At 37.0% G+C, this 20,742-nt stretch overlaps 1 protein-coding gene across 6 annotated transcripts in view; it reads left to right on the forward strand.

Moving 5' to 3' along the window:
- Window positions 1–20,742, forward strand: part of GALNTL6 (polypeptide N-acetylgalactosaminyltransferase like 6) — a 512,820-nt gene that overhangs the window by 120,846 nt on the left and 371,232 nt on the right. Inside the window, exon 2 of one of the 6 annotated variants that reach the window (XM_064510968.1) lies at window positions 830–985. The exons of the other annotated variants lie outside the window; for them this stretch is intronic. The gene's annotated coding sequence lies outside the window, so the exon portion shown is untranslated. The remainder of the gene's footprint in view (window positions 1–829; window positions 986–20,742) is intronic. 6 annotated transcript variants of the gene reach the window in all.

The following is a 20,742-nucleotide window of genomic DNA, read 5'->3' on the forward strand; positions in this document are numbered from 1 at the left end:
AGGATTCAGTTATTCCTGTTATTTGCAATGGAATAATATAAGAAGGAGTATTTAGCCTTCAGAAAGTAATGAATTATATTACTACTTAATTTAATGTGACTTATATTACAGCAGGGCAGTAAATCACATGCATCCTTGGATTGGCTTTGAAACATTTTTATGGCCAAGATCCGGATGTAAATTGAAAAACTGACATTCCATTTTACAAATAATGATACCGCTGCAGCAGGGATGGAGATGGCCAAGGATAAAGAGGCTGTCTCATTTTCTGAGGTAATTGCACCTGTGGTCCCCTCACAATTTTTGACATTACAGGAGTAAGGCCTTAGAAAGTGACTTCAGTTTATTGCCAATACTTCTGTTCTTTCCAGGGCCATGAAAACGTAATCCTGTGATCACTACTCTTATGAAGTTAATTTTATGATAAAATAGTTTTTAACAAATAAATTATGGATTTGTTGTTTACTAAAACACCAGCGGGCAATGGATAAGAAATATTTTGGGTCTAAATATACAGCTAATTCTGGTTAATCTTTGTTCCTATGCTGCCCAAGTGGTTTCTCTCACTCAGTTGCTCTCTCTTTTACCCTGCCGCTTTGAGGTTAGGTAAACTCAAATGATGTTGGGGTTGTTGTTATATGCCATATACCATTTTGAACCAGAGCAACCAAAGCGTGTGCTTTAGGAAACTTGTAACTTACATTTTTTCAGTACTGGAGAATAGCCTTACTGTCTTTAATTCTGTGGCTGTAATATCCTCACTAGCCATGAATTGTTGAAATAAGTATCAAATAAGAACATTTATTCAATTCTTAATCTTTTTTTTCAGCCGTAAGAAAATCTGAATCGCTGAGCATGTCACCAAACATGATACATGAAGATTTTATGGAGCTACGAGCCATTTAAAAAGTACCAATATTGCCGGTGTCTTATAAGAGATATTAATGTTAATCATTATTATGTTTAACAAGGTGTGCATATAAAGGTAATGTGTGTAAAATTTTATTTGCCTTAGAGAACAGTTTAAATGCAGATGAACAAAACAATAAACTTGCACTTGCAATATGTAAGTGAAGTTGCACTATATTCAAACTTCAGAGGAGATATTAATACCACCCAACTGTTAGCATCTAATTTAGCAGGCTAAATTACCTGACTAATCTCCCTAGGATCTCTTTGAAGTAAATGAGAGAACATGGTTTCTCCAGAGAGTAATTCAGAGCAGAAGCCTAATTTAAGGCTCTGAATTGTCCTCTGGAGAAGCTTACTGCTCTGCTTTGAATAAGCCTCCTGACCTGATTTAGATCTGTTAATAATTATTAATTATTTATCAGCATGCTAAGATAGGTATCTGAAAAGGAAATCTCTGAAGTGTCTATGAAATGTGACCTAGTTATGGTAATTCGGAAGGTTTTGTTATTTTAGGTTATGTTGCCCATTTTGGTCCCTTATTTCTATAGTTCCAGACTTTTTGTTGAGGAACAGCAGAAAAAGGCTTTTCCAATGTTAAAACACCACTTACCAAACTTAAAGATATTAAAACAGACATCACATCAGGAAATTAGAGCTGAACTTCACATAGCTGCTGGACTAAACACCTTGGGAGGAAGAACCTGTTTGAAAGAACTTGCCAATCCACAAATTCCTAGGTTGTACTCAGATCAGGTATCTATAAAGCATTATAGCTATGCCATCCTGAAATGTCTTTCAAAGACAGTCTCTGCGAGAGATCCAGAGGTAACAACACAGCTATAAATATTACTTTCCTGAACTATGAATGGAGTATCTTTCCTGAGACCCCGTCAATGGCAACTGTCAAGTTACAGCAGCAGTCTGCTCAGGGGTTTCACAGCTGCCGCCTTGTGACCAGGGAAAGCTGCAGTGTCGCTTCGGAGATGCTGGTGTTTTGTTGTGAAATTGCGTGACAGTGAAGTTAATTGAAATTAAATATTTGCCTGAAAGTGTTTAAACTGATGTCGTAACTAAAGGTCATTTTCTGCTTGGCAGGTGTTTGTGTGTTGAACATACATGCACGTGTGAATGAGACTGTATGGCCTACCTGTGGATGATAAAACATAGAAAGACAGAATTCCGTTAAAGTAAGGAAGAATAGTGATTTTTTTTTTTAATTTTAGATCTTTTAGGAATTATGTTAATATCATTCAGTAGGACTTCTTTATAAGCATCTTTCAGAGATTTGGGAAAATGATTGGTGAAAACTCTTCACAGAAATAAGCTGATGAAGTAAACCTCTGAAGTCAGCTCAATTTTCAGGCTATGAAAAGCTTTTGAGCAGTACTGAGCTTCCAACCTGGAGTAGGTGTTTTGAGATTGAGCAGGTTTACAGCCTTGCAGGACCCCCTAAGGTGGAGTCAGATTGAGCTAACTCAACCTTCTGCTTGGACTGTTTCCTAAACTGGAGTAATTGCATTAGAAGTGCAAAAAGATTTATTATCTCTTTAGTTCTTCTGTCTAATGAATTCTGGCCTAATGGTATCCACCTATCTTTTTTTGTGTGTGCTGTTGGTTGGTTGGTTTTTCGTCTTGTCAAAGCTTTACGAGAAACTAAAAATATCACGTAGGCTTTCCTGACTGCTCAGTCTGTACTGCAGTCAGAATATATGCTTGGCAGATAGATAGGCATACTTGTTCTGCCTTTAATCTAGCTGGCCTGGGTAACATCTTCAGTGAGTCATGGTGACACAGATTTCTACATGGATTATACTATCTTCACTAGACCTTGCATATTAGTTTGTGGGTTTTCACTGCTTATATTCATATGATATCACAGTCATGCATCAGCGAAGTAATTAGATAAAGCTTTCACTGGTAAAATAGTGGTATGCCAATTTGATGTAGAGATTTCTAACAGATGTCTAATGTGTTAATAACATGATCTGAGAAATGAGAAACTCTTCAAATAACCTTTGTTTAGGTCTACATAACACAACAGAGCAGAGATACTCAAGCTAGCTCAACCTGGTAGAGCAGTATTTTCAGATGGCACAGATGATTGCATACAGCTGCATGTTAGCAGCTAACACACTACTACACCTGGATTTATATTTCTTTGCTTCTCAGTATAGGTAATTACACAAAGAAAAAAGATTTCCTTATGTTGTATCTATAGGATACTATAAGCTCTTAATGTCCCGTTAACTAAATGAGCTTAAAGTTTAAGTGTTAGGAGCAATGAAACAAGAAACTATGTAATAATAGTATGTATGTAGTGCTATCCTTCATGGTTTTATGGTGAGAAACTGTTCCTGATGCAGATGGATTATTTTGACATGATTATCTTGACATGTCTTGTCACAAATACTCAGCTATTTGCTGTAATACAGAAGATTTTATTAATTAATCAAATATCATAATCTTGCTAGTCTCTAGCAGTTTATAATTTAGTTTACTAAGCTCCCATCCCAACAAAGATTCTGTAATTTACAGGGCCAACATGACCAATGCCAGTAAAATGTTCTAGTATATTATCTGGCAGTAAATAAAAACTGTCAAAAAAAATCAATAAAAAGAACAGTGCTCAACAATAGACATATGTCTCATAAATAATATGTCATGACAACTAGCAGCCATAGTAACATTCTTGAATGAAAAGACTGAAAAAAGTAACCAACCAGAAGGGGCTAATGGGTTATTTTTGCTAGAAATCTGCCGTAATCTTTTTCTGTCACAATATTATTGCAGTTGTGGTAAAGCCAAAGGATGCATACCATGATTTTTCCAGCATACTATAGCATTTTTGGGTAGCAAAGACTGGCATATGTTAACTTCTACAAAGAGCAAGTGTGTCAGCCTACCATTGATCCCTTTATACCAGTATTTACTCCCCTGTCTTAAATGATTCAGATCTGGGGTTTGTGAAAATATATGATGCCCACATGCAAAAGGGACATTTCATTACTTATGAGCCATTAGTTCAAATGATAAAACAAACATTTTGGAAGAATTATATACAAGTGATTTGGAAATGACAAATAGGTTAATGTTTTGGAGTGAAATCGGTACGCGTCACTTAAATTGGCAAGCTGAGTAACTTTCAAACCTCTTGATGCTAATGTAGTAGTTTGGTTTGGTTTTGCTTTGTTTTTTTCCTTAACTAGTCGAAATGAGTGTGCTGCAAATATCTGTGGTGGAAAGCGGTATTTGTTGTAAGGAAGGATATGATGGTGAAGAAAAATGACTATGATATCTATAATGATTAGCATGTAAGAACTATTTCCCTTTCTTCCCTCCCCCAAGCCCTGTCTCCCCAAAAGAAGGTATAAAGGTGTCTTGAAAAAGTAAGCTTTTGGGGAGATTTTGCATCAAGAGTGCACCAAGGACTTTGAGGAGGCAGGGTTTGATGTCATGGAAAACTTTGAACATGAAGGCCAAAATGTTTGTATACTGAAGATGGTGGAGACATGATGAAGGGAGATGAGGTATAATGAAGTAGTAAATTATAGTGAAATAATAATAAAATAGCAAAATAAAGGAATTGGCATCTTGAATTGAGTCAAAATTATAAGTTCAGTTAGAAAGGCTCAGGAGGAGGAAACAAAACAAGAGAGAGACATGGCATATAGCTTTAGCAGCACAGAAAAATGAATGGACTATGGCAGCAGAGATTTAAACAAATTTGGGGGCTTCACTTTGCATTTTTATTTTTCTGTCAGCTTTGCATTTAGCTGGTAAATTAAAATTTAAGTTTTTCTTATGTTCTCTAATGCAGAGAAGGAAGAAAAGAAGGCTATAACTATGCATGATAGTTTTTTGAGTCCTTTATGGGTGGGTCGATAAGAAGTTCAGTACTTGTCCGATTCGTCTGCATTCACTCTGTGGGTGGCAGAACAGCTATTGTGATCGTCTTCAAGCATTAACATTTTCACAAATTTTAGATGACATTTAAGTTAAATGTGAGACTTCACTAATCTTAATATGTTCACAGCTTTCCTTTGTTTCAGCTGTGATTTTTACTGTACAAAGAAAGCTGCGCGCCTCTCGCGTGTTACCCATACTGAATTGAAAGTACGTTATTATCGCATCAGCGTTACAGAAGTTGGGCTGCGAAACGGTGGCAGGAGCATAACATCACTACCCTCCTGAGGTGCCAAGCGCAGAAGTCATGCTATTTGCTAATTTTGTAGCTTATGTTCTGTGAACAGAGATACAAGAGCAGAAGTGATGAAGTAGCATTGACTCCCTGTGGTATATTTTCTGGAGAGCAGGGTGTCATTAATTCAAGCAACAAGAGAGATCTCTTCTTGGAATTTTTAAATAAAAATTTCTGCTTTTGGAGCAAGAAACATTCTTTGCCAGTTCAGAGGGGAGGCAAAATGAACCAGTAGTTTCATAGGTCATTCTGGATGCTTTTCAAAGATGTTTGCTTCAAAAGCATTGTTAAAAAAAAAAATGCTTTTTTTTTTAAAGTATACTTCCCTTGCTTCTACTTGTCAGGAGAATTTTTTGTTGTTTGTCTAGAGTTTTTCAGTAACTACACACTGTGTGGTGGTAGGTATGATGATACTGAATATGATTTCAATGTTCGTATACATAAATTTATATGCATATATAAAGACTTAAAATGAAATAAGAAAATATTTGTTTTGGAAGCATTTTGAGGAGAAATACGAATTGAGAGAATGTTTTTGGTCATGTAAATACTATAAACAGGATCTACTCAGCACTCAAGAAATCTGGTCCTCTGTCAGTTTGGAACAACTGCAAGTAGACAGCAGTTTGGAAGGTTTTCAGTATATTTCTGCTTTAGTTCCACAATGATGCAGAAAAGTTGTGTTAAATGGCAAAATATTTCCCTATATAACATTACAAATTTTTATTACCTAGTGTCAGTAGGTCTGTGGATGGATCTCACACTTCTCCTCAGGATTTTCAGATGTTATGGTCAGAGTACAGAAATTTGCCCTACTCAAAACTCTGCTGCTCATAGATCAGATGGAGGTGTTCATTACTCTGTATTAAAAAAAAATCCCTTTTGGAATGGGATGGAGATTATCATCTTCATTTTGACTTGTGCCAGCTCTGGATGTGTCTAATGTCACATCTCTTATGTGCTTATTGGCACCTTCCGCTAACGTGAAGGCAGGCAGCCTTGCCCACCTTTGCTTGCCAGTATTTGAAATTTAGATTCAAATATGCTCTCAGCAAATAATGCTGTAAAAGGTCAATATGAGGAAGAATATTCTGTCTGTTATTTGGGCAGCATATATGGTAGCCAAAGAAACCAGCTGTGGAAAACAAAAGAAAATACAAGCAGATATTAAAAATTACAAAATAATATTTTAAAACCCAAAGACACAGAATGGAACCCTAAAAAGAGATTTATGATGTATCATTTTTAATTCTGATGAGCAGTCTGTTATTACGATATAATCTGTGGTTCTCTTTGGGAAACAGCAAACAGCATCTGGTAGCCCTTTGGACTCCCTCCAAACTGCTTTGAAATAGATGTGAATATGGTGAAGTCGCATGAAGGATAGGCAGCTGGTGAGCATATCAGAATGACGAGAAATTCTTCTTTTACGGGATGTTCTGTTCTCCTTCACATTCCAGGACAGTTTATTGTTATGAATGCCGAGTTTAAAATAAAACTAAGAGTAAGCTTTTTGTTTGGAGTGCTACAGTATTGCTTTACAGTGTGAACATTTTCACAGCCTTCATTGCAGATATCTGTTTGTGGCACGACAGAAATGCACAACCTAGCAAAGCTCCTCAGTCAGTCTCGAGCACTGCACTGGAGCGACTGAACCACTGTGAGGCTGTGTTTGCTTTAGGTCCCCTGTCTCTGTGAAGCACCGTGTTGCTGCAGAGCGTCACACCCAGGGAAGTTTGCCCTGGGATAAAGCAGCATAGTTGGGAAGGACTGCACAAGAGCTCCAACTCGACTGACAGAAGATGCACGTAACCTTTTGCAGCCTGATGTGAGCTGACTCTGTCAATGGTTCAGGCTGATGCAAGTGAGTTTGCTCTTGGAAATAAATGGGCACTATTTGGCTATGTCAGCACAGCAGAGTGCGCCGTTTCTGGTGTGACATTTGCCATTTTTTAGTTTTGGCTTTGATGGGAAGCCATCAGTGGCTATGTTCACATAAACAAGTGCTGGGGCCCAATAAGAGTGGATTCGTAGAGCAAAATAGTTGGTGCTGAGGACCCGATGTTTGTTGTGTGTGTGCTTCAGAGGGGTTTGGTTTGGACTAGCTCTAGTGTCACCCTGTGGACTGAACGCTCCTGAGCGGAGCTGCGTAGGTGAGTTCCTGCAGTGCAGCCACCCATCTCATTTCATTTGAAAGGCATCTACTTTGTGCAGTCTGCGACCTTTCCGTGGGTAAGTGGGGACAGCCAGACTCTTTTTTAGAAGTTTGTGCTTGATCTGAACTACAGCACTAATATAGGCACATCATACACAGCTCCCCATCTACTAAAAGATGTGGGAAAGCTCCCTTCTCTCAGCCTGGGCAAAGGAGGGCTCCTGTCTTTCCACAGAAGACTGTATAGATGTAGCCCAGAAATCCAAGCAGAGGAAGACTACTATATAGATACACACACGTATCACATTTTCCTTCCTTTCCTCCTTGTGATTTTTTGAAATATATCACACAACCTTTATACTTCTTGATGCATCTTTTTAAAGAATTCAAGCGAAACCATATTCAGTAATAAATGAAGCAGACTTAGTGAATTCTTTGCATCAGCATAGCTATGGATCATCTGGAGGTATGTGCGTGCTGAACGGCTAGCCACACCAGGAAAGTCGCGGGCCACGTGTTGGGCAGGTCTTACCTTTTTCCTTGGGATTTAAAGCAAGGTCCACTTTTAAATATAGCTAATGTAAAAGCTTTAGGTACTGACATCTGCACAGCTGACACCTGCAAACTAAAATATTGCTACACTGGGTAAGGAGGTATAGAAACTGTGACTTGTCCTACTTGAAAAATCATTCAAAATCATGAAAAGAAAAAAGAAAAAAAAAAGACCAAAGGCAAATTTTAAATCCTCCTCTGGGCCTGTACAATTTTATTTCATCATAGGCATGATATATTCTTCTGATTCTGAATGAAATTTTATATATTGTCCAAACAACTGTCATTTATAAAGCCTATCATTTCCTTAATGCAAACTTATTCAAGCCTTTACCTTTAATAATTCTAATGATAAGGTGCCTATCACTTGCTTTGGAAAACTGTGTTATGATTTAATTAACCTTGCTGTTACAAAATGCCTGCCGGTGTCCAGTCCAATTTTCTTTAAATCGTATAACATTTTAAATACAAATTATTTGCTTTGCTTAAGATAGTTGTACTTAAACACATATATATAGATTTATTTTCTGCCCCATATGTGATTATTTTTCCCTTTATAATTATTTACTTTTAAAATAATAATAATGAATAAGCAACAAATGTATATAAGAAAGTAATTATATAGAATATATGGGTAAATTGGGTGAAGACAGAATTCCTCCCAAACACTTCAGAAAGATTCTTATATTTTCTTATAAAGAAAATCTCATCTCATGCTTTCAGGAATTTTTCTTTTTAATAGTTTATTAATTATATGCTAAGCTATTATATGTATAGTTTGGAAAATCTTGTATACATTATCATGGTGAAGAAATGTAATTTAGAGGTGGTTATTTAATTATATAAAATGTTGCATAGTTTAAATAGTGAAAGATATCAAGAAAAGTCTTTATTCTTACTGCTGCAGTCAGTTGTCTCACAAATTTATAAAGAATTTCCCCATCAGTAACATTGTTTGATAAGTTTTTTGTAACAAGCTGGAGTTTGAGAGCATGGAGGATTTCATGAAGTTGGGCTTTCTTTATAATATAAGTAATAGTAACACAATTTACATTGTAAAACACAGACTTTTTCTTCCTTATCAGGCTCCTAAGATATTCTTAAACTAGGAAAGATTTTCTATGTTTATTATACATTTTCCTTGCTCAAAAATAACTTCTTTATTCTTTCTACCTTCTATTCCTGGAAAATTCATCTACTAAATGTAAAGTCAAAGTGTTAAGAATAGCAGTTTGTTAGCCTTTGTGATTTGAAGGGTCCTGAACAAGATAATTGCTTCATCATTTCTAAAATCCAAAAGTACAGTAATTGAGAACATTTGGCTATGTTTCTTCATAATACAGCAGTATTATATAGCACAACAGAACGGGACACAGATTTCTCTCTGAAGCAAAAGGAAACATGTCTGGGCCTGCATGAGGTACGTGCGAACGTGCACACAGCACTCCCTACACAGAGGAAAAGAGAGTAAGCTGTTGAGTACTTTAAACATCTAAATATATTAAGAAAAATCCTGCTAAAGCATTAGCAAGGTCAAAAGATTGGAATAGAAAGAGTGCTATTTGTTATCTCATATTCGGGAAAGCAATACGTAAAAATGACTGAATCACAGCTTGTAGATACCACAGCCCTCCTGTAAGATGTACAAGTTTTTAGTTACATTATCACTCTTAAAACCCAGCCACCCATATCAGGCAGAAAAGCAGATTACTTCACTTTAATGCAGTGGGAGCCTATTTGTTCCTAAAAATCTATGAAGTATATAATGGAGGTCATTAGTAAAGCGACTCTACTACAGCTCTGCATGCAAAGCTTTAGCAGGAAGCCCTAGAAGCTGCTGGATCCGTGCCTTTGCAGCTTGCCCACTGGCTGCAGCAGAAATTGCCCCAAACCGTGTCAGGTGCTACTTCATTGCGTTCTTTTTCTTCTTTGAAGCTTTCCAATTTTTCCACAGATAAATCATACTTGCTGCGGTGTGCTGTTTCATTAAAAAATACATAATACCAAGTCAAAATGAAAGCTACTAAATCTCATGTGTGACAAAGTAAACAATTAGTTATGCTTTGTAAAATTGTATTTATGTTCATTGTACGCCAGCAGTATAAGATGTGATGGCCGTGGCTACTTATTCTCTTTCTTTCAAGCACTGCATTTCTGAATGACATAACAGGACAGGAACACTCATGTCTCTTAGCAATCTTTCTAGCTTTTTAAATGAAATGGAGTTTTTTTTGATGTTAGTAATTGCAAATCCTCCTTCTTTGAAAGTTAGTAGCAAAGTTTTAATTCAGGTTAGCTGGAGGAATTCAGATAATTTAAACAGATTACTTGATGACATTATTATTAAACTCTGCAAATTCATTATTACAAGTATTGTTTGTCTATAAATCTCAAAGTGTTTAAAAGAAAAGTTTACAAAAGGGATGCTGGTGCATAAATGTCCCTGCCGGCATCTAAATCAAGCATTTAAATGTCAATGTATTCATACCTCACCTGTCAAGTACTGAGAGGAAAACTCCCTTGGATCCTCACTTTCAAATTCCCTAGCTCTATGAGCTGATAACTTCCTGCTTCTCGGCATTTGCGCAGCTCACTTAAAAGGGGACCAGTGAGCTGAGCTGCAAGGAACCTATCTGAAGTGGCCGTATTTATGAAAACAATGTATATGCTCTGTGGATGTGATATCCCCTAATAGGAGGCAGTATTTAGGGGCTGTCCTTCAATGAGCCCATGAGAGGAGAGCTGCCTGAAGAAATGCTGTAAAATGCTTTCGCTTAAAATATTTTGCTGAAATATTAGAGAGACCGGGGTCAAAACTTCTTTGCTGAAATATTAAGAGAGACTGGGGTCAAAACTTCTTCCCTTTTCTAAAGGATTTACATTCAGGTTTCGCTGCTAACCACTTGGCTAGTCCTTTCTGAGACCTTCGTGATGGAGCTGTTCTGTTTAGAATTAAGTACTTAAATGTCTTCTAAGTCAGAGAGAAAAACTCTATAACCTAGTGATTAAGGCAGTCCTTTGGGATGGGGAATCTGGCTTTCAGATTCGACGACAATGAATGTTGAAGTATTTCAAACAAAGCATTCATTAGAGTGGGGACTTGAACTCGCTTCTCCTCCCCAGTGAGCACCCTGACTGTGGCGCCACGGCAATTCTTGCACATTTGCGATGATCCAGGGAATACCTGAGCGTTTCCAGGTAGTATCGGAGAGGTTCATTATAAGGATATGAGGGGTGAACACAGAATATGTTATCGCTAGCTGGCTGTGACAGTCTCCTGAAAGTGGAAAGCTGGTGTTCAGAGGTCCTTTAGCTGAAGGGGTTTTGGACCTGTGGTTTCCATATCTCGTAGGCACATTGCAACCAGTGAGCTGGCAGGTAAAATAGCAACCCCATCAAGCGTGTTTCGAAAGAATCGATGCAGCTTTGCTTTCAGAAGAGAAGAGCTGAGGCCCCTTTTCGGGGTAGTTTCAGGGTTACAGATTTGGGGATAAACACCTTCTGCAGACTGATGTGAGCTGCCTGAGCTGGCACGAGGGAAGGGACCCTGCGTTCTTGTCAGCGTTTCTTACCGACTACCATCCGCGGCCCTCTGCTCCGCATGCTGACTGCAGCAGTAAACGCCTGCCTTAGCCCCCTGGTTCTCCTTGTATGTGGGGAAGGGGAGTTCAGGCATCCCTTTTCATTAGTAAACCCTGATTGCAGGGTGTTAAGCTGAAGAATACCTGAAGGGGTTGTTGAGCCCTGGTCTGATTTCCTGCCACTACTAGAACATTGCATCAACAAATTCTTAGTTTGAGCATGGAACAAACTAGGTGATATTTTCAGAGGACTCTAGGATTTACTGTTTGAGAGGCCCAGTGTAATGATCATTCATATATAATATATATGTGTGTATGTGTACGTAAATTTATAGTCTTACTTAAAATTATAGGTACATTCTGCAATAGGTTTGATTTAAAGAAAAATAATTCATTATTTTACATAAACGTCAAGTTTTGAAATACTGCATAACAAAAGAATGCTGTATATTAACTTCCTTGTCATTAGAACTGGCAAATTAGTTAAGTGAAGAAATGTATAATTGTAGGTGACTTGTATGGCAGAAGCGTGTGCTGCTTTGTAAAATAATTGCAGTTTCAGTGCCAAATAATTTTAAATCTCTAATTGATTTTTAATATTTTTGACAGGAGGCTCCTTTTGTGAGCTTTAACAATTAATATTGTAATAGAGCAGTCTAGGGATTTCTGTGATTTAGCTCAGTTTATGCTCTAATATTTCAGCAATACATTGTGGAATTTTGCACTCAATTACTGTAAGTAGAACTGATGAAATATCTATTAAGTTTGTTCAATATTTCTCAATATAATTTTCAATTTTAAGTGGTTTATGGCATTATTAAACATAAAGCATGAGGGCTGTCATTTCTAATGTCAGATATCTGCATCAGGTTGAACGTTTGGAGGGAAATTTTCAGGCAAAGCAATTTCATATTTCAGAAATCTGAAGTAGGTAAAATAGTGTTTCGCTCATTTGTAAGTATTATTTTATTTCAAATAGTCTTAGTGTGTTCCTGCTTTGAAGCAAGAGGGGTGAAATCATGTAGAGAAAGGAGTTTTATCAAGCCTATGCTTACTGTCTCTTTCAAACTAGCCCAAATTTGGACTAGTTTTAAGACTTTCAATAATAGCACTTTTACATTGCTAATGGAAATGTCTTTCTTAGTAGTTAACTCTTCCAAGATTTTTGTTGTCACTCTAGTATAGTTGCTCCTGACAGTCCCATGGAGCAATAGCGCAGTCTCCTACGAACTCGGAGGTGGGAAAGGTGTAAAGCTGGGATTGTGTCTGCAGGGGAGGCTTAGGACTGCTGGCACCTGAGTGTTGTAAGCGGTGTGGGTGAAGCAAGGAAGAGAAGTGAGCGAAAAGGCTGGTAAGACTAAGATATGCTTAGCGGGGAAGGAGCTGGGATTGGATTTACAAGGTAAGGAGACCAGGACAAAAGAGAAGTTCAGAGTGGGAAGCATGGAAAACTAAAAACGTGAATCCGTACAAGATGATCTGGTGACAGTGGCACTGGGGGAGGTATTTTGGAAACAGTGGAAGTGGGGTAGAGACAGACAAGAACAGAGGCAGTTGACTTCAGAGGGGGACTTGATTTTGCCCGCGTTGCAGAGGGTTAGATCGGGGAGGTGTTTTGAATGAATCTCCTTTTCTCCATGTTACAAGATCCAATTCCAAAAAAGTCCTTGAGCGCTGATGATCATTTACATTCTGGACAGTACCAAAAAACGTGTGCAAGTTCCACAATAAAGCTGCCTCCTAAGCTGGGCCACAGTGGACATGCAAAGAAAAAGATAGAAGAGAAATTATTTTAACTTCATAAAATTTATCATCAGTTCCACTGGTCCTGCCCTCATCTCTGGAGCTGTTAGGAACCATTAATATTAGATATATATTCAAATGCGGGGATGGTGTCTTATCTGGCTGATGGCTTATTTGATTGCAGATTAGGCTGTAAATTTATTTGTATGACAGAGATGCAACTACAAGGTGTATTTTAATTTGATTTTTTTGAATTTAATTGTGAATTTTAATTTGGTACAGATAAGATGTCTGTTTTCTCCTTTGACTTCGGAGAAGGGAGAGACACTTGAAATTGATTATTTTGAATGTTAATGTTGTGTGAATCCTCAAATAGTTTAAAATGGGCAATAGTGTCTGTCTGTATTTATGATTTCCCACCAGATCAGACAACTGTCTCTTTCCCTTGCCTAATCTCAGGGATAAGTAAATACACAGTTCTAGCAAATTTCCGTGTCCCTCTGGTAATAATTATTCACTGTGTCTAAGCGTATCGGGTGCTTTGACTACCATCCAACTAATCCACAGATTTCAAACTCAGTAAATGCAGGTGCCTTAAGATTTCCTTGCAGTATATGATCCAGAGGGTACGTTGTTATTGGTAATTGTTGCAGCGTAAACCGTCCCGCAGCATGAAACATGTTGAAGTCTGTAAATGGCTGTGGATGACTTCATTTTCTTCCTCATCTGGGACTGCTCACTCCCATGAGTTTTACCTGGTCGAATATAAGCAGTAGCTTCATAAATCCATACTGCCACCATCTGGGATCAAACTGCAGATTTTTTTGCTATGAAGAGGGTTGTGGGATTTTGGGCACTTACCCTCCTCTATCCCCCTTCCCCTGATTTTTAGGGATGAAATTGTTAATTTTGATTCATTGCGTATCTAAATCTATACTAAGGTGTGCACATTTCAAATGTTTATTTTTCTGAAGTCATAGAGCCCTTTTTTATAAAAAAAAGTTGTACTTCATTTTTTCCTTAAAAACTAAATTGCCAATGAGGAGACATTAACCACATACACTGTAATGGCCAGTATTATTAATTTGCTTCAATACCTTGAATTACTGCTTACTGCCTACACATGGCAATCACTGAGGTTATCTCTTTCTTCGAATGTTTAGTATATGGGCTTGCTCCTTAGTTGAGAAATGTTGAAATTGAAAATGTTTTCTTTTTAATAGAAGACAAAGGGAATGTGCTCCCCTACATAACGAATTCCCCTATCTAGAAGGGAAGTACAGTATCTGTATTCATGCACATATTCACGATGTGTTCATAGGCATTACATGCTTCACAAAAGAAGTGTATTCCATAAAAACATTTCAATATAGACTTAATTTTGAGTATGCCTGCAATCTTTTTGCACTTTACTGAAGGTTTGTTTTTAAATGTTTTGTTGAATTTTGGCTTAGTGGCAGTTTGAACCGAGGTTCAATATAAGTTTTTGACCATAATTAGGTAATTGGAGATTACCTAATTCGGAGATCCAAACTGTACCCTGTTTTCAGCTGGGAAATTGATTTTTTTTCTCATTATCTTTCCTTTATAAACACAGTATCAGGCTCAATGTTGTACTTTGCTTGCTGCCTTTGTTGTTTTCTAATACCTCATATGTTCTTTTACTGGTGGGAACTGCTTCCTTGCGTTGTTACTGCCAGTTCATTGCCAGACTTGCGAAGTCACTCATTTTGCACGGGTTGAAAGTTAGGCAAAAATTGGGGCCTTTCGCATTGCTAGATTGTTTGCAAGGTCTGTTGTAAACATAAACTATGCTAGATTGCTAATGTTTCTATTACTCCACCAATCATTAGGCACTGTAATAATGTTGCTTTGGTTTGCGTTTGGCAGTTTTAGACAGGTTCTTTCTTTCTGATGATTCACAAACCTGGAAAAGGTCATTTTTATAAAATGAGCTATTAAAAATGAGCTGTAATCTTTTCTTTTTAATGCAGTTGAAGGAATTATGTGATATCCAATATAATGAGCACAATTATTTTTTAAATAAATTACAGGGTTTTCTAAAGATAAAATGAAAGAAATTTGTACTTACAAAATCAATACGGATTGTAATGTATATCAGTGGGCATGAACTCAGAAACTGGAAGGCAATTTAAAGAAAAGTATACTAAGGAAATAAAAAAAGAATGCCACTATCCCAAAATAACCAGATGTTAAGCCTTTGTTGCTTATAGGCTAGACATTGTGCCGGATAGTAAGCTTGGTAATCAAGAAGATACTTGCAAATACATATGTTAAAAGAAACACATTTGGATTTTTTAATAATCCAGCTTAACTAGTATTCATGGCTTTTATTTTCTTTTGCAAGAATTCAGAGCACAGGCAAATCTAATTCAGTCTAAGAAATTCATCTCTCTACTCTGATTAGTCTTGGTTTTCTCAGTGGCTTAGAAAGAAGCAAATATAACTGAGCTCAGCTCTTGACATAGTTTAGAAAGAGATTGTTTGCTTTAAAATTTATTTATTTGAGGAAATTGTATAGCTGAAGAGAATGATGCTGGGATGTATACTCTATTACCTGGAAATAGCCCGTTTAAATCAGGCCAATGTGGCTGGCGATCAAAGCTTTTTTGGTTTTCCAGTGGGTCGCTGGATACCCCAGTGAAATGAGATTGGTCTCAGTCCAGTTCACAGACTCGAGTGGGTTTTATAGCTCAGGGGACACCAGCTTTTGCTGGCAGCTTCCACAGACGGATGAAGAACTTAATCGACTTTTGTGGTTGGTCTGTTTGAGAGCAGAGCCACAGTTGTATTTAGGTATATTTTGACACTGCCCAATGCTAGAACTATGTAAAATGGGTTGTTTAGTCTTCAGGGTTATCAAGATAGCTAATGGCTCTGATTCTTGCTTGTTTGTTAGAAGTATAAAAGTTATTTTTAATTAAATCTCATCTTTTAATTTAATCTTATCTTAAAGTTTTTCAATTAAATCAGTTCATTTTGAAGCAATTTAATAGTTAATGCTATTTGATTACATACACAAAACTGATTAGAAGTTTGTCTCCTTTTTCTTCTCTCTTTCTAAAGACCTTCACTGATTTTTTTTAATAAGTAGATCCTGTCAAAAGTCGTGATAACCATTGAGTTAGTACAAATTAAGACTATGAATGGCAAAATTAGTATCTTCATTAGAGGGTGTGAAAGAAAAATCCCCCTCCGTGTGTGCAACGAGGCTGATAAAGGAGCACGTGAGGCATAACTGTGACAACCTTTCCTCCTGAAACCAGCCTCTGGCTTCCCCAGCCCCTCCACCGCTTCTCCCTGCATCTCCCGCCAATACCGCAGGCGCAAAGTTAACCTCTGCATGCCGGGGCCTCAGGTACCAATTTGCACTGCTTCCCTGCCACCAACCATTTCACGCAAGGGAATGGTGATGTTTTGGAAATGGTTACAGCAATTGAAGGGTCTCATTGACAACTTATGTATACATATTTTTTATTTTAGATAGGAATATAAGCATTTGAAGAAAGTTTTCTTTTTTTTAAATAAGTATTCAGGAAAAATTAAACTTGACTTGCACTCAGTTCATTTGTTCCAGGTAAGAGATTAAAAACCTAAGAGTTTGTTAGCTTGAAAAATGAGGTTTAAAACCAGATACAAAAGTACTGAATAATTCCCCCATCAATTCTCCAGTCTTTCGTCATGAATTCTGACTAATTCAGTGGTCGGGTACATACCTTTGTTCTGAAAAGCATGGGGTTTTTTCTTTTCCTTTTTGGTCTGGAGTAGTTAATCCTTTATCCTCCTTGATCATTTATGCCTTTCCCAGTCTTTCATTGGGAGGGGTATGGATCATAAATCTACTGTTTTTATGGTGCAAATCTGACAGTGGTAATTAGACGATAGTGCTTCCTGTGGCTCTTAATACGTAAGAAAACTAACCTGTCTTTCCCTGCATTCTTTACTGGACTGTGTACTGTAAAAAGAAGCTGAGTCTTTTTTTTTTTTTTCAGAGGCAAATTTGTTCCATTTCTGCCACTGTTTGGCTTCCCCACTTCCCCTCACCCCCCCAAAATGCTTAAAGTCAGGTAAAAACCATTTGAAAGCCAAGAAACCAGCCCCCAAGAAGAGCCCTTGTCTGTGGTCCTCAGCTGCTTCTTGGGCCTTGGCACGCTCCTCGGTACCTTGGACAGGAAATGTGATTGTCCTATTGGGGGACATTTAATTGCTTTTACATTTAGCTTTAATGAAGAGTAGCTAGAATTCCCATAAGAACGAAGGTGGTCTGTGGTTGCCCATAAATCTAAACCACACATCTGCAGTAACACACATCTTTTATTGCCATATGAGAGAGCAGAGTAACTTTCCAGTAAGCAAATCCTGTGTCTGACTTCCCACTGAAGACAGCCCTGAGTACAGCAAGGCTCAAAGGGAGCTCAGAAAGGCAGGGTTTTGAGCATCCGCTTTTGGAGTAGCTACTTTTATAAATGTGGGGAGTGGAGGGAGAAGACAGCAGAAGGAATAACATCTTGAGCTTGAAGCAAATGTGTACTTGTTATTTGGAGCAGCAAGGCAGTCAAATCCACCATGATACAGCTGTCATTTATTTGCAATAAATGTACATATTCAAAATAGCAGCGCGAAAGATTTTTGCTAATATTATATCATTCCAATATCGATATCAATACATGGCAGTACATGCAAGTAACTGACATCCAATTCGTTATGAATGCTGATATCACCAAGTGATAATAGTGGAAATATATGCAACAATGTATAATTAGTAAATAATAGTAACTAAATAACTTGAAAAATCCACTACTTCTTTGGTGGATATTATTATTCATGGCTAAAATGATAAGAAAGCAAAGTGAAAAGATATATAAAATAAAATATTGGAAGCCTTCTTCTAATTCCTAACATGGATAATTTAAAAGTGCTTTAAGTCCTTTAAGGAAAATCCTCACTTTGAATTTTAAAATCAGTATTTATTCCGTGTTTACAACAACATCATTCTTTCCTCAAAACAGAATAGCTATAAAGTTTATAAATAGTACCCACTGTGGAAATAAATTTAGGTACATTGCATAGATGTATTGGTAGGATCATGACTTCAATGTATTTGCTTATTTGTGTGTTTCACACTAGAAATTGGTATTAGGGATAAGTAATTCCAAATACATATAAATATATATATGTGTCCATGCTGTATCACTGTAACTTTGAGTAGATTCAGAGAAGAAATTATTTTGACTGTTACCCATGATATGAAGCACTGGTTTGGTAATACCCTAAGGAGAATTTTTAAAAAGAAAATTAACAAGGTTTCCTAAACTGGGTATTCATAACTTGTGTCTGTTGAAACACTTTAAAACACTGCACGAAAACAACTTATATTTGTTATTTGTAAGCTAATTTCTTAGGCATTGGAAGCTGAAAGCAAATCTTTTTAAATTCAGTACAATGAGACCGCTTTTTAGTTGGTACAAACCTTTCACTCCAGGCATTCAGGTTCAGTCCATAGTGAAAAAACACCTGGATACCGCTCCCCAAGACGCACCACATCTGGGAAGAAAATATTTCAAACAGCTATTCCATTCCAGACTCCTCAGACACGGAGTGAGTGGCTGCAAAGGGGTTTTGCCTTTAGAGCTGTGCTAGTGTTCGCAGTGGAGAGTGCTGTGATAAAATTGCTTTGCATCACATTGTTTCTTCAGCCTATTTCTTTGTTCAGATACAGAAGCAATCAGCACATCACAGAGAAGTTTTTGTAGCTAGCAGTGAGGAGAGAAGAGTTACTAAATGGTGACTTCGCAAAATTCTATAAAAACTGCATTATTTTGATTCTGTGTCATTTCAGCCAAACGTTTTCAATTATCTGAGTGCTCTTAGGCTCCTATTCCCTGGGGAGTGTTCTTTTGGCTCTTGAGTTACGAGAAAGGACAAGCATGTAACAAAAAATAACGAAAAGGATGTTCTACATCTAGAGTATATATTTGTACAATGATTTGTATCTAGAATAAATATTTATATAAATAACCACCGAGCCTGCTATATAATGCTATTTTAATACTTACATTTTTGTGATACCCGTGTGTTGGAGTCAATAGCTTTTGCAAATCTCTGGTGTTTTATTGATGTGCCTTCACAACTCTGTGGCTAAATGGTACATAAATATCAATATCACCTTAACACAAAAAAGACAGCTTCACTGCATTCAGTCTAGGGCCTGCTCACAATGTAATTGGGTGCCAGCAGCATGGCCACGTACACACTAAATTCATAACATGCCAGATTCCTACCAAAATCAGGTCAGCAATGTAATTTGACTAGATTTCAATAATTAATTCATTTATCAAATACAACATAAGTGAGGTTTACATTGCAACCAGCTGCAAAAGAATTGAGAAATAATAATAGCTGTTAACCAAAATTTTTAGCTAAATGCCTTTAAAATGTCACATCATTATTCTATTTTATATGGGAAGATAAAAAGTTTCTTAAAAATGGACAAAAAAGTGTTACCTTAAAATATCTATTTTTTTTCCCAAAAGCACATTTGAAAATATTTCATTACTTCATTTGAAAAGCAGCACTGTTGTGATAGGAAGGAGCTGATTAATAGAAGGAAGTTATTAGGAAGGAAGTTATTCGTGGAAACTTATCACCTACAAAGGCCAGCAGACAAACTCAGAAAATTTGTAGCATCAGGCACTGACAGGAAGATGACACCGATCATAGCAATGCATTGTAAAGTCTTTTTTTGCTTTGAGCATTGTTTAGACACAGAATATTGTAATGATTTACTGAATCAATAATGAACTAATATAAACGTTATATTCTCATGCTAAGAATGGCTGAAATTCCAACCTTTAGGTCAGTCATCTTGGCTCCACTTGCTTATATTTCCTCCAAAAAGTGATAGTAAAGATTATAAAAACAGCAGAATTACAAAGATATAACTATAGCCAAAAAATAATCCTTTTTTTCCTCCCAATTACCTCCTCTTTTTAGAGACGTGAGAAGGAAAGGAAAAAGAAAGAAAATACGTTATGAGTGTCTGTTCTGTAGCCCTCAAAACTGAGAAACTGCTTTTGACCTTTTCCTTTTTCACTGAAAATAATAATGCAGGTATATAATACAATTGTGATAATACACATTTTTTATCACAATCTAATTTTGTAGCACCTAAGCCTCTGTGTCAGCTTAAGCTCAGCAGAGGATTAATTCTGGTGCTGTTTTTCTCATTGTTCCCCTCCCTCCCAGTGATACGAACCAAGATTTGTTGCAGTGTTTGGCAACAAAAAAAAAGAGAAATGATTGGTGAACAGTTTCTTTTTAATACATGAAAGTTTCTCTATAGAAATCTAGGGCATTAATCATCAATGGTACCTTAATTCCTAGAAGAGAGTTTCCTGCTGAGGGCTTACACAGTTATAAGACATAAGATTTCTTAATGTAGTTTTAAAATAATTGAAGATGCCTGGATAGGGTATTGGTGGAAAGCAAATAAGCAGAAGATAAGCTATTTTTTCTCAATATGAATGGCTAATTTAAATATAAATTGCACTACACACAGCAACATTCTGATATTAAAACAG

The sequence above is a fragment of the Dromaius novaehollandiae genome, chromosome 4, assembly GCF_036370855.1.
Source record: "Dromaius novaehollandiae isolate bDroNov1 chromosome 4, bDroNov1.hap1, whole genome shotgun sequence".
In the NCBI taxonomy this organism is placed as follows: Eukaryota; Metazoa; Chordata; class Aves; order Casuariiformes; family Dromaiidae; genus Dromaius; species Dromaius novaehollandiae.